The 13,991-nt window shown below is 37.3% G+C and overlaps 1 protein-coding gene across 3 annotated transcripts in view; it reads left to right on the top strand.

Annotated features, from left to right (window-relative positions):
* LOC135212992 (BTB/POZ domain-containing protein 1-like) overlaps positions 1-13,991 on the top strand; it is a 337,906-nt gene that overhangs the window by 107,448 nt on the left and 216,467 nt on the right. For 2 of the 3 annotated variants that reach the window (XM_064246771.1, XM_064246768.1), the window contains exon 1: positions 12,037-12,231. The exons of the other annotated variant lie outside the window; for it this stretch is intronic. The gene's annotated coding sequence lies outside the window, so the exon portion shown is untranslated. Of the gene's footprint in view, positions 1-12,036; positions 12,232-13,991 lie in introns of those variants that run through there. 3 annotated transcript variants of the gene reach the window in all.

The raw sequence follows: 13,991 nt of genomic DNA, 5'->3' as shown, positions 1-13,991 counted from the left end.
AACAACAAATTCGATGAAAAAGGTGCACTGTGACCTCGAATGGATCCTAGGTTGCTCTCTTCCCCAAGATTGGATGTTTGCTTGACACCCATATAAGAGGCTTACATATGATGACCTAATACTATCAAAGTTCTGCTTCCAGCCTCCCACACCCAACCAGCTCTCCACCTGTTGAACCACACTTTGGGGAACACAACAGCAAGAGTGTCCTAGGATGGTAGCACCATCCTGGTGCTACCATACCTCAACACAGATGGAAAATCCAAGTAGTCCAACCTGCCAATGGAAATGTGGCTCCACTGACCTACATTTTGGCTGCTCTCCCAACACTGAAGGGACTGGACTTCCTGAAGAAGGCAGATGAGTTGCTGAAGGCCTCCAAGCCTTTGTATCGTGCCCCTCACACCATCTGCAAAGCCAGAAAAAACCAGAGCCAGGATCACAATGATGGGATCCTAGCTAGTGGATGGTAAAAGTGCCTGTACAAAAACCGATAAAAAGTGCACCCCATCTGCTTGTCTTCTGTAAATACTATATTACTACATATTCCAAAAGTGGTGAGGAACTGTGCCCTCAGATCCCACATGTAACTGAAGAAAAAATTGGCAGGGCAGCTACACAAGGTGATTATAGTAGTTACTACAACTACAATGAACACCTGCTTTACCAGATTCTACATCACCAGCCAAGCCTCCAGAGAGAAGTTCATGCTAGACTTGGATGACTTCAAACCTAAATTTAACCCAATCTTTCCGTGTCAACAGAAGACTGCCAGAAGTGACCAGACACTGATCTATAACTAGTGGTCACCAATGGCAGCCACATACCATCATACAGTCATCATGCCCTCACCCTATACCTCGTGAAGAGCAAGTACCAGTGGAACTTCATTGTCTCAGATGCCCGTGTTTGGCACAGACTTCCTCAGAGTCAGACATTTCAGTCTACTAGTTAGTGTCACCTTTCACTACCATCTGAACTTCACCTGACAGCATTAGTACTCACCACATGACCCAAGCAAATGTCCATCTCTTCTGTAGGCCCCATGGAGCTGTACAAATCCACAAGCCCAAGCTCAAACAGAATAGTTGCAAAACAAGACACAATCGCCCCGGCATTCATGGGGGATGCGTACCACAACCTCAACAAATGGCTAAAATCCGTGAATAGTACTTGACACCCCTCTAAAATCGCTTATAACAGCCTATTTTGATAGTTTAAACACCAAAAAACCCTCTGAAAACACTTATACCTGAGTATTTTAATAGTTTTATCACAAAAAATGCATTTAGTCAAGAAAATAATATGAAAATACAGTAATTAGTGAATATTTTTTATGAATAATACCGGAAATTGGTGAGCTTTTGGCAAATAATTTGGATATGTGTTCCACAGAAAACTCTACGAATAGGCGGGGGTCTACTGTATACACCACCATATCAAAACATGAGGACCCTTGGCAAGTTAAGTGTATGCTGAAAAATGGGCTTTAAAGGACCTTGATGAAGACCCACAAGACCATGAACACTTTCTTGGACCTGTGATAGCAGCTGAACATGTTGTGTAACTGCCAAGGTTTCATATGGACAGAAATACATCTTGTCTGTGGTGCAAGGGTTGATATAAGGATGGGGATGGAAATATGAAAGATTGGCCTCTCTATCCCCTTCTCTCTCTCTCATTAGTCAGGTCATGCACAGTAGATGCAGAAAGTGGCCTTTTACAAGCGAGTCACTCAATAGCATATCCTGACTGATATTTTTGGCCCAAAGATTTGACTTTCTCTGCCCTTACCATAACTTGAGTAAAATGCCTTATCATCTTTTGGGTCTAACATCAATACCATTGCTACCTACTGTCCTATATCTCCTGTTAACATATGAAAGTGACAAGGTTTCCTTGAATTTTACTGTTGTTCATAAGAGCATAAGTGTCTTATAGCAGAGTAGTGCTTCAAGTGCATCTCACATGGTACAATGTAGGCATTATTAAAAGATGTTTGTAGCATCCTTCCAACATCTAGCTCCATCAACTTTTTAAACTTTTACTCCACCAACATTCCAGCTTCTTTCTTCAGTCTTGCTTTCCAGCCTCTATTGCTTCTTTGTCAATTGTGGGTTTTCTCTCATTTCCCACCTTTCTTTTTATTCTTATACTTTATCTCCTTTGTCCTGTAGAACTCTTCATCTTGCTCTCCAACCACTCCAACTCTCTCACTCTTCACTAAGTACTGAATGGCCAAAAATACCCTAGTGTCTCCTTGGCTTGTCAGCCTAAATTTCAACAGATAAATTAAAAGAGAATAACTCCGGCACTGAGCCCATCAACCTCTGCATCATACAGCGAGAACAAACAGGTTACAGGAGTAATTCCCCACCCCACCCCCTGCTCATACATATAGTCTCTATTGCAGACAGAAGGGTGATCAGTAACCTGCTGCTCACCCACTGTACTTTCTTTTTTTTTTTTTTTTTTTTTTTTTCCTCCGTCCATCTGCCTGTGGTGTTTTCGCATGGAAACACTGCGTCCCGGGCTTTAAATAGTTACGCTATGTGTAAGTTTTAGGTAAATAAAAGGATATCTGGGTGTACATTTGCAACTGAAAAGTGTTTTAATAATTGACTGTATGCGAATTACACCGTTAATATTTGAAATAGGATATTATTTAAAGCCTGGGACGTAGTGTTACCATGCGCAAACACCACAGACGGATGGAAAAAAAGAGTAAAGTCACCACTAAACTACTTGAATAACAAGTTTTAATGACCACTTTCAGCAAACTCGTAGATTGCACCTATACAAAAGCCTTTAGGTTTCTAAACTCGTACGTAGGACAAATGCAAATGACTTTATAAATTTGTTGTATCAGTCAGGCCTTTCATGACATAAAGCAAGGCACAGAATGAGACTTGAATGGACAAAAATACTTTCAGTGCAAAAACTATTTAGCTTTATTTGGGATTAACATGATTCTAAACCTTTATAAAAGGAAAAAAACGTCAAAACAGTACAAATCGGTGATTTTGAGCACATATATTCTGTAATTTGGTAATTCTGTAATTCTTATTTTCTTGGGAAATAAGTGAAATCATGGAAACAAAAGCAATAATATCTTAATTGTAATACATTTTGTACAATGGCCAATAAAGAACATAAAACTACAACAACAAAAAAGCTTCCTTTCAAGAGATTACATCATTGAAATAAGGTAAAAGCAAGTAAAATAAATGATTTGAAGATGATAAGGGATGCAAGAATAAATGCTAAATGGAGAAGCCATTTAGCCCATATAAGAGAAGCGCGTACATGATCTTCAGTTAGGGTACATGTCTCATTATGTTTATGGTCCTTCACTTGGTATTTCAGAATCTGTAAAGAGGAGCAGTCGAGCTTCATCTGGCAGATCTTTCTTAGATGTGTTTTTTGTCTGATTTCTCATTGATGTTATTAGGGGATCGGATGATCAGAATAACTGTCGCATTAAGTCCTCATTAATTTTTTTTCTGGATATTTTCCGACAAAATGACTCTCTGAACTTCTTAAAGTCTTTGTTTTTGGCTTCTTGGGCCTCTTCGGAGTAAAGTCCAATCGGCAGATTAAACTGTTCAATCACTGAACCTCCATGAATAAAAATTCTATGCAAACTCTGAGGCATATAATACCAGATGTACTCTTCCACGTAAATTTTAGCGGTATTGATGCAGAAGGATTTGAATGCTGTGACATTTATATCAAACCCAGATGATAAAGTGCACAAGATGATGTGCAAATTCTTCAGCAATTCTATCTTAATTCCAAGAATTTCACTTGATGTTTCAGCAAACTGAAAAAATCTTCTAGCCGTATTTCCATCATTTGACGTCCCAAAACCTGACTGTTTTGGCATATCAATCACTAATCATGTCCTATAACGAAAAGCTTTTTGTATTTTTGATTTTTGTTGCTGAACCTTTGCTTTTTCTTCTTTTGTTCTTGCCTGCCATTTCTTTATAGGCAACTTGTATGACAAGTGTAAGCAACATTCTATAGATCTTATCCAGGCATGTAATGTTGTTAGTCAAATGATGCCATCATTTGACAGGGGTCTCTTTGAAACTTTCTTTATGTCATTCATTAGCTTAGGTGATGCCCCCCACAAAGAGCAGCATTGCATTGAGTTGGTGACAAGGGATAAAGAGAATGCCACTTTCCCATCTATCATTGTAATGCTCACATCATGCGTCATTGTTTTTAACTTGAGTTGGTCTAGGTATATGGATAGCATTTTTTAAGTACTGCTCTTCTTCCACTAAAACCTATGAAGTTTCCTTCATGAATTTGAACCTTATAGGTCTGCAAAAAAAAGGGTGATGAGGGCTTATTATTTTTCCATAAGATAATTTTCCCATTAGCTTCTGTCTTTCCACTCAGATGTAAAGGTAGTACTATACAAGTTACAAATAAACAGGACTCGAAAATGACATCTCGTTCTTGGTTATCACTTCGAATCTGCTTGTAAACATTTTGACCAGTTGTGCCATCAAATCCAACTTTACAAATTAACTTAAACTGCTTTATGTCTAAATCTGTTTCATTCAAAGACACTACTTCAAATATTCTCCTTGTTGTGTGGTCTGATAAATCTTGTAAGGTCACTTCTGCAGAATAATCAGTTACTAACCAATTTTCAGGAGAAGGTAAGCACTCTTCTTTGGCAGAACGAACATCGTTGTAAGAGGGAAAAACTTTTGATTTTTTCTCAAGTGTTTTATTCCTCAAATTTTGATAGCTTCTTTTTGAAAGGTCACAGTCTAAGATCAATGCCAGAGCTTCATTTGCAGAAAAAGAACACTCTGATATTTTCTGATGAAGTACATTGGTTTTCAGTAAACATTTGGGCAAAAGATTTAGCCATTCTTGACTGTCCCTTCTTTCTTAGAACTCTTGATGTAGCATATGTGAGCCTATGAGGAGATATGTTAACAAGCTCTGCAGTTTTCCTTCGTTTTGTTTTCTCGGATGAGCCCTGAAAACTCTCTGTTGTAGTAGGTCGTCCTCGAGATTTCTTAGGAGTTTCATTTTCTGGGTTTTGATACACTTTAGCATCAAGCCAACCTTGGTACTTACTTAGAAATAACTTTCTGGTTCTGTTAACAGTTCTCCACTTAATTCTTAAGTTTTTCAGAAAGTTAATCACAATATTTGTTGCTATAGTGTCATCACGTATAATATTTTCAATCTTTCCAAGCAGAAAATTATGTAGTTTACCATCATGAAAACTATGCATATGTCCATTCTTTATCGCTTCACTAGCTTCATTAAACAGATATTGGTTAGTAACATCCATTTTCATGCACCTTCTTAGTGTCCTATATCTGAAATAAAAAGATATAATGGCTCATTATTACTCTTAAACCTGATATCTTCATCTTTTGATAATATTTTTTTTCATAGTTGTCCAGACAATTATATTCACTGTAAAAAAAAAGTGGCAGTTAGTGGCAAAAAGTTTTTCGTCCTATGGTTTGGGACTTAATTATCTACCATTTAACACCATTGGGAATCTTTGCAAAGCTTTGCAATTTTTTTGTGCTCTATCATAAACTTTTTATTTTATGCCTAAAATTTTCAACAAATTTTGAGGACTTATATCAAACACTGTTGCACCCAACATTTAGATCATAAATATAAAGATCAAGACCTTTAATACATTTAATAATGCACAAAAAAGTCATTTTGAAATATGAGTTTACTCCACAACACACCTTTCGTAAACCGTGGCTAAAGAAACAATAAAATGTTTTTGTATGGAAAAACAATGTGCAGCCAAGAACAACTTGTTTAGTCATGTTTAAGCCTGTAAAACACTGATACTAACAACTACTTGCAATCTATAATATTGCATTCCTTTGTCACTAATGTATGTATTTTTTTTTTATTTTTATGATCCTCATAATAATTTGGAAAAGTAAAATATTTAATTTTGTCCGCCTGCTGGCCCGCTATGCAAGGGTCTGAAAAGGGATTATACTGGATGTTTTAATTTTGGTGAGAGTTAATAAGGATTTTCATGTTGGTGGGAGACAGTTTACCATGAATGAGTGAGCACCTCAGTGGTGGGGTCAGTTTGGTCTTGTCCTGCCACCTTGGTGACCACGAGTTCAATTCTCAGGCATTCCATTGAGGGGTCAGAGATCTGTATTTCTGGTGACAGAAGTTCACTCTCAACGTGGTACGGAAGTCATGCAAAGCCGTTGGTCCCGTTGCTGAATAACCACTAGTTCCATACAACGTAAAAACACCATACAAACAAACAAACAAAACCATGAGTGAGTGAAGTGTTGTTAAAGAAAATCGGTTGCAGTAGAAATTGCGAAATACCTGTGAACAGTGTTCTAAGAGACACAAAATTCGTCTTAGAAGGTATTCCTCCGTTCCAGGAATTAATTCGCCGATGCTTATGGACACTGCCTATATATACATTCTGTTTGTAGAATTAAAGGAAAGCTATAGGAATCAAAGTTGTTTCCCAATGAAAAAATATTGATCAGAATGTTGTAAGTCCCGCACATTTCATGCAATGTATTAAATGGCTTTTTTCCAGATTTGATAGCCAGGATGCCTTCTGTTTAGTTATGATTTATATTCAATTGTAAAGTCGTTACTCTATTACACAAACTGGGCTAACAGTTTTTTTACTGGTGATATGTACTAGTTTATAATATGTCAGTTAACACCATTAATATTACAGTCAAGCATCGGATTGTTTAAGACTTTCTGTAATATTGTTTGACTGATTATTGAATACAGATATGCTGGAACTGCCGTCTCCTTAAGGTTTCTTATAAGTGTTACCCAGCATTATAGTTTCCCCTCCTTCCAGTTACATATCGTTTTTTATTTATTTTTCACCTCCTCGAAAGAATATTGAAGATTGACTTTTTGAAGAAAAACTTCAAATTGTGAGAGGATTGTTGTTGCTAAATCTCAGAAGTGCCTCACCTTCCAGAATCATGATAATTATCGTTCATCTTTCGTGATTAGATTGTTGATTATGTCAGGCGTGTTAAGAAGACTCGTGCAATTAGCTCTTGATACTCCTAACGACCAATGAGGGTTTTGTATTTTACTTATCACAGTATCCCTTTCCATAAATCAATACTTTATTCTCCACCGCCAATTTTACTCCCTGCCATGGTCTATCCATGTGTGGACTTTAGCAAAAGAAAAAAAAAAGAGAGAGAGAGAGAGAGAGCAAGTGGCTCCGAGTCTTTCCTGGCCCTAAATTCTTTGTTTTATGTATATAGAGAAATGAAAGTTTTATTTTTTGTATAATTACTGAGTATAAAGTGACTTTCTTCTCTACAATGTTGGCTGGCTGTCCTTAAGTCCATCCGTTCGTGAACTTCACAGAGCTGTGCAAGAAGTGCAACTTCTAAAAACTTCTCTCCCATGTCAAAATTATTATTATTATTATTATTATTATTATTATTATTATTATTATTATTATTATTATACAGGTATAGGAAAAAAAGGATTTTTTCACACATTTCAATTACTGAATAGGAAATGCTTTTGCTCTCTACTGGCTGCTGGTGCATTAGTTCATCCGTTCATGGACTTTCACATCAAAGAGAGACAAGAGTAGCTCAGAGAATCTCTGACTCACCCTAATACTTAATAACATACAGGAAATCGTCATCATCGTCGCTTCTAACGCTGGGTAATGCAAAGGTCCTCCGTGGAATTTTGTCACTCATATATTTCCTGCGCTTTATCGTCTTCAAATCAACACTCGCCTCCAACCTACATTCTCGTAATTTGCATCCAGGTAGGGTCTGAGTCTTCCTTCTCGTCTGGTGCCCACAAGCCCAGCTGAAAGTGTCACGTAGGATTTTCTCCTGTGTCGAGCAAAGTGCATGTGCAGGCCATCTCCCTTTCACCATTATTTCATCTACATTTGGAACTTCCACAGTTTCCCACGTGTACTTATTTACAACTCTCTCCTTTTAGTTTTGGCTTCTTTGTCATACCATGGTTCATGACCAAATAGCAATACAGATCATATTAGACTTGGTTATAATCTTACTCACCAGTGCAATTTCGTTCTATTTGATTCGCAATTCTTATTCTGCCTGTCCATTGTTTTATTTGCCCTTATTTTTTTCTGAATTCCAACTCAAGCGAACCTGTACCTGATTTCATTGCTCCTAAATATTTGAAAGATTCAACTTCATTCATTCTTCCTCTACAGGATGTTGTTTCATCCCATTGTCTGTACTTTGCCCTCATCGCTCTTTTCTTATAATAGATATATTTTTAGTTCCATTCCAAAATATATTTGGCATTTTTTTATGCAAGCTTTGTAAATCTTATGGCGTTTTGCTGATTGAGACAGCACCATCTGCATATTCTAAGTTTGTCAACTTCTGTCAACTTCTAATTTAAATTACTTCATCCTGCACGGGCTGTCTGTACATAAATAATTTTGTTTGTTTAATACAAATGTATCCTTCACATGTAATAATGTAAAAAAAAAAAAACATGCTCATAAAAAAAGACCCCCAAAAAGATAGCAATAATGTATACAAGTTCTTTGCATGGGTTGTGATTTATTTTACTTAGGTCAGACCAGTAAAGAACTAAATACCAGATTAAAACAACTAATATTCAGTAAGAGTAGGTCAAACTAATAACGCTCTATTTTTGCATCTAAATGAAAAGTCGCACAGAATAAATTGGATGCAAAGCAATGTACGTAATATTACAAAGTAATTAAATTGTTTGCAGGAACGTGTTGGAATCCCTTATGATTCAGTTGACCTGGGAGAATAACCTAAATTTCAGCCCAGGATTGTTTTCATTTGACCCTGTAATAAAACATATGTTCCAGAAGAATTTAAAAGACAAAATAAAGAGGATTAGCAATAAGTAGATTTTGATGTTAATCTGTTGACCATTTTGTGATCTCCCAAATTTTTGTTATTCCCTTAGGACTTACACCCATCATATAATACACCCTTGTCTCTGTATATCTTAAGTTGCAGTGACCATGTCTTGGTAATATGACGAAAGCACTAGGCATCTCATTGTTTAACTTTTCCTTTTTGGCTGTAACTTTGTTCTATAATCATCATGTTTTTATGATTTAAAACCAAACGTGCACACACACACACACACACACAAATGCACAGACACACACACACACACACACACATATATATATATATATATATATCTATATACCATATAATATGATATACCAGAAAATGTCTGTTTGTTTGTATGATGGCTATACAAATCCACATTTCTGGACTGGTTTTGGTGAGATTTTAAATATAAGTCAATATCAGAACTGGGAAGGTCATGGGGAAAACAGAATTAATATCGGACCATTGGTTGGGAAAAGGATGGTGTGGGAGGGGGGTGAAATGAAAAAATTACCGAAAACAACAGATATTAGTGTCTAAACCATAGTTTGCAAGGTCACTGAGAAAAATAGTGACACTCCTGATGCCCTTTAAGTTCAGCCCAGATGGGGGGAGGGTCGGGTAAAAAAGGGTGGGAAGGGGGTAACAACTAAAAAATAACTGAAAACGGCAGATATTTTCTAATCCATAGCTTTCAAGGTAGCTGAGATGAACAGTGACACTCCCGATGCCCTTTGAGCCCAAGTTCACCCCTGATAGGATGCGTTGGGGGTGAGAAGTGGGTGGGAAGGGGAGACATTTAAAAGTAACCAAAAGCAACAGATATTAGTGTCTAATCCATTGTTTTCAAGGTATCTTAAATGACTAGTGACACTCCGATGCCCTTTAAGTCTAAGTTCATCCCTAAAGGAAGGGGGTGAAAAGGGGTTGACGTAAAAATAACCAAAAACAACAGATATTTGTGTTTGATTTACAGTTTTCAAGGTTGCTGAATTGAATGGTGACACTCCCTGTGTCCTTTAATTCTAAATTCAGCCCCGATAGGAAGGGAGTGACATGTAAAAATAACTGAAAACTATAGATATTATATAGTGTTTTTGAGGTTGTTTAGATGAAAGTGACACTCCTGACACCCTTTGAGTCCAAGTTCAGCCCCAATAGGAGAGAGAGAGAGAGTTTATCAGTTGTTATTCAGAGTTTTCCCAGGCAGTGCTGGGTTGGTCAGCTAAGTGATATATATATATATATATATATATATATATATATATAATATATATATATATTATATATATATATTGATATATATATATATAATATATATATATATATATATATTATATATATATATAATATATATATATATATATATATAGTGTGTGTGTGTGTGTGTATCTTAGGTATATCCTTTTCTGATGCCAATATAAAGGACATTGTATACCTGATAATTAAGTAATGTAGAGATTAATAGTGATTCTAGGCTGATGAATTTTGATGTGTAGCCTTATTCACAAAGTAACAATTGATTATCTTATATCCTGCTCTCCAAACAATTCTCCTGTCGATTTTTTTCGACATAATATTAAATAAAAATATTCAGTACGTTCAGGTATGTCGAGGATAATGTAAATAGTTTCATTGGTAAATTAATGAATTGTGATCGTTGATAATATTCACCATGGAAATTAGAAATGACGGCTCCCATAATACCGTTGGTTTTCACTTCCGTGTATTTAAGAGCAAGTAATACGTGTAAGTAGCCCTGAATTTATTGAAGATGAATTAAATAGAATTGGGAATACAAGAAATAAATTAAAATATGCTGATTCAATGTCAGACCATGCATTACGAATAGCTAAAATGTTTTGTCTGAATACAACGACAGGGGAAAATATAACACATACAGCCCTGCTCGTCATATACGTATATGATGATTTTAGGTATTCCCCACCTTAAAAATGATAAAGTTAGCTAAGTATTTAATTTAAGAATAATTGTACAATAAATAGAAACGCTTGAAGAGAAGTCTGCAGACGAATACCAAGGGATTTGCATATGAAATCTTGAGTATAAGTAATGTCAGTATTTATTTTGGAAAATAAAATTGAACAACACGAAAAATATAGATTATACGCGGGAGAACAGTCGAATGTCATTAAAAACAATCATACCATTAACAGGTGCACTATCGCCCGCCAACACCTCCTTTAGCTCGAGGATGAAAGTAGAGGATTAATATTTTCCCACAAGCAAGGTATATAGAATATATACCTTGCCCACAACAACTACCATGTGAGCGGCGGCCGTCATAGTACAGTTTACATGCTGCAAATAATGCCCTTGTCAACGATTGGAGACTGCCGGAATGCCTCGAATAGCGGCCATTCTTTGGAAGGCAATAAATCTCACACAGGACAAATTTACTACTTAGCCACGGTTTTACTCGGTAATCCTGATTATAGGCGGCTTATCAGTTTTACATATCCAAAGACATGAGGGATGAACCACCACCTAACGCAGAACCGAATTACCTATTTCCTAATGACGACGTGTTGTCTTTCCTAAAAATTAATCCTTGTAAGTTATTTTTTCCATAACATCTGTAAGTGACCGTTCATTTTCAGTTAGATTGAAAAGAAGAACCAATCATATTACACTTGCAATATTGTTAATTTGTTTTACCATTTAGTGATTCGTGTGATTATGAGGTTGTCATTAGCAAGATTCGTTAATAGAGCACTGATCTCTGTCCCAACCGAGGTGGCAACTCCTGTCCTTGTTTCTCCAGGGAGTGAATATTTCAGCATTCACCTCAGTTGGTCGTAGATTATCTAACCTTAGTCTTTTCGATGACTTATATAAATTAATATACGGGAACTGACTCAACTTAAAGTAGGGTATGAAGTATTAATTTCATAAGTACTAAATGAATGTCAATGGGTGGGGCGGAGACAAACTTTCCCCAAAGTTTCATTAACATCAGATGTATGGTTTTTATTCTAAAGTACGACAGGGGAGTGATGTAGACACTTTGATTTTAATTTGGCACTTGTTAAAAAAAACTTATTTTATTTGAGCACACTTGTGATCCTTCCTGTAACACATTTAGAACTACGCATGTGCGGAAGAAGATCGGCGACTTACCTGAGAAGCCTGTGGATAAGACCCGACGGAAACTAGGCTGGGGTTGTTCCGTAGTACGGGACATTCCTTCTCCTATGTTGTCGTCTGTTTGTTGTTATTTTGTGTAGCGACACCTTTACCAGTCACCTGAGGAGGAATCGTAAGATGTGGCCATAAAACCAGTTAAGGCTGACCTGAATAGGTGAGGTCAACACGAACGTTAATGATTGTTTGTAAATAATCATTAAGGAAGTTTTTGCATCGGCGTCCTAAAATAAGTTGGTAGCCTAGATGTTGTCTGAGTAGCCTGTTGGGTAGCGTAGGCTACCTACCTACTACCTACTATACTAGGTACCTACTAGGTAGCTATTAGATTAGTAACTTAGATAGATCTAAGTAGATAGGTATACCCCGCCGTGTCTCTATTACTTAGATCAACTTCCTATAGTATTTCAGTTGCTGGTAAAATTACAGTTTCAACCATTATGGGAAAACTGGAATAAAAATATATTTGTTGCATCAGAAATAATGTAGTTCCAACGGATTTAACATTTATTTTGACTGCAAACCATCCGATTTAGAGATTTACTATGTAATTGGAGTTAAAAAAAAAAAAGTTTTTTTCCAGAAAAAGGTAAATGTCCAGGAGAAGGCCGCACCCGTTTTTCAAGTATTAACGACGAAAAACGGCAAAAAAACGACCAGATTGGTGTTGCACATCGCATAGAAACATGAGGAAATGAATAAAAAAGAAACTGAGTTACTCTTACACACAAAATCTAAGCATAAACCTACTACTACTTCAATTATGGGGGATCCCAAAGGGGGAACGGGGTATTTGGGTGGGGGGAGGAGGAGAAAAGTGATTTTCGGGGCACTACCGAACCTAATACACCCACCTAACCTTACCTAGGGCCCTGTACCCCTACCTAGGCCTAGCGGGGGGGCTCCGCCCCCCTGCGACCCCCCCTTAAGGCCACAGTGATTTTCGGGGCACTACCGAACCTAATACAACCTTACCTAGGGCCCTGTCCTTTTGGTTACATCTACCTCCCCCCCGGCCTAGCGGGGGGCTCCGCCCCCTGCGACCCCCCCTTAGCGGGGGGGCCTACCCCTACCCCCCTTAAAAGGCCATCAAACCAAATCCAAAGTGATGGGTACTGCTGTATACATCGTTATACTACCACCATTATAATATACTCTATAAATTAATGAAGCTTACCTTAAACTGTTGGTTGATAAAAATGTGCTGCTGCTTTGAGGGAAAACGTGAAGCCGTTGCAAGGTTCCCTGACATGCAACTTAAAGTAGGAAGTGGCCAGGTACCCGACGACCACATTGCACTGCAACAATCGGTAGGAAATCGAAGGTCTGTCAAAATTAATGCCAGAAGGGCCAGCCACTACCTCTGCCATAGGTACAGTGGAAGACAAAATGCGTGTTTTTTGCTTCATTATTCGAGTATTCAGTCAAACAAGGTTACACCAGTGGACTAGCAAGGTAAAACTTTATTACTCCGCTGAAATGCTAGTGAAACTTAGTTTTTCGACTCAAGTCTTCGTAATTGGTTATGAAACCCATGACGTCATAACGATGTCCACACCTCTAGCCAATAATGAGTAACTGGAACTGCTTTTGTTTGCGTAAGAAAGTAAGTTAGAGGGCTCATTAAAAGTAAACATTACTGTAGAGGAAACACCTCTCCCGACTTAGGAAAAATTCGAGGTAAAAACTTAATCTTTTTTTTTTCTCTGTAAGTATGCATTAGCGACAATAATGTATTGAGAAGAAGTGTTTTGTTATCACGTGCTTTACTCGGGAAAAATATCAATATCAATAGATTTCCCATAATGGTTGAAACTGTAATAATAGCCCCAGTTGCTTATAAGGATCTAAGCAACAGCTCTGCACGGACTACCTCAGGGCTAGGCTATATAAGGCATCTTGGAAATTTATTTAGGG

The sequence above is a fragment of the Macrobrachium nipponense genome, chromosome 42 (genome assembly GCF_015104395.2).
Source record: "Macrobrachium nipponense isolate FS-2020 chromosome 42, ASM1510439v2, whole genome shotgun sequence".
NCBI classification, from domain to species: Eukaryota; Metazoa; Arthropoda; class Malacostraca; order Decapoda; family Palaemonidae; genus Macrobrachium; species Macrobrachium nipponense.
The sequence above is the reverse complement of the archived record's forward strand: the minus strand, read 5'-3'. Positions and strand labels throughout refer to the sequence as shown.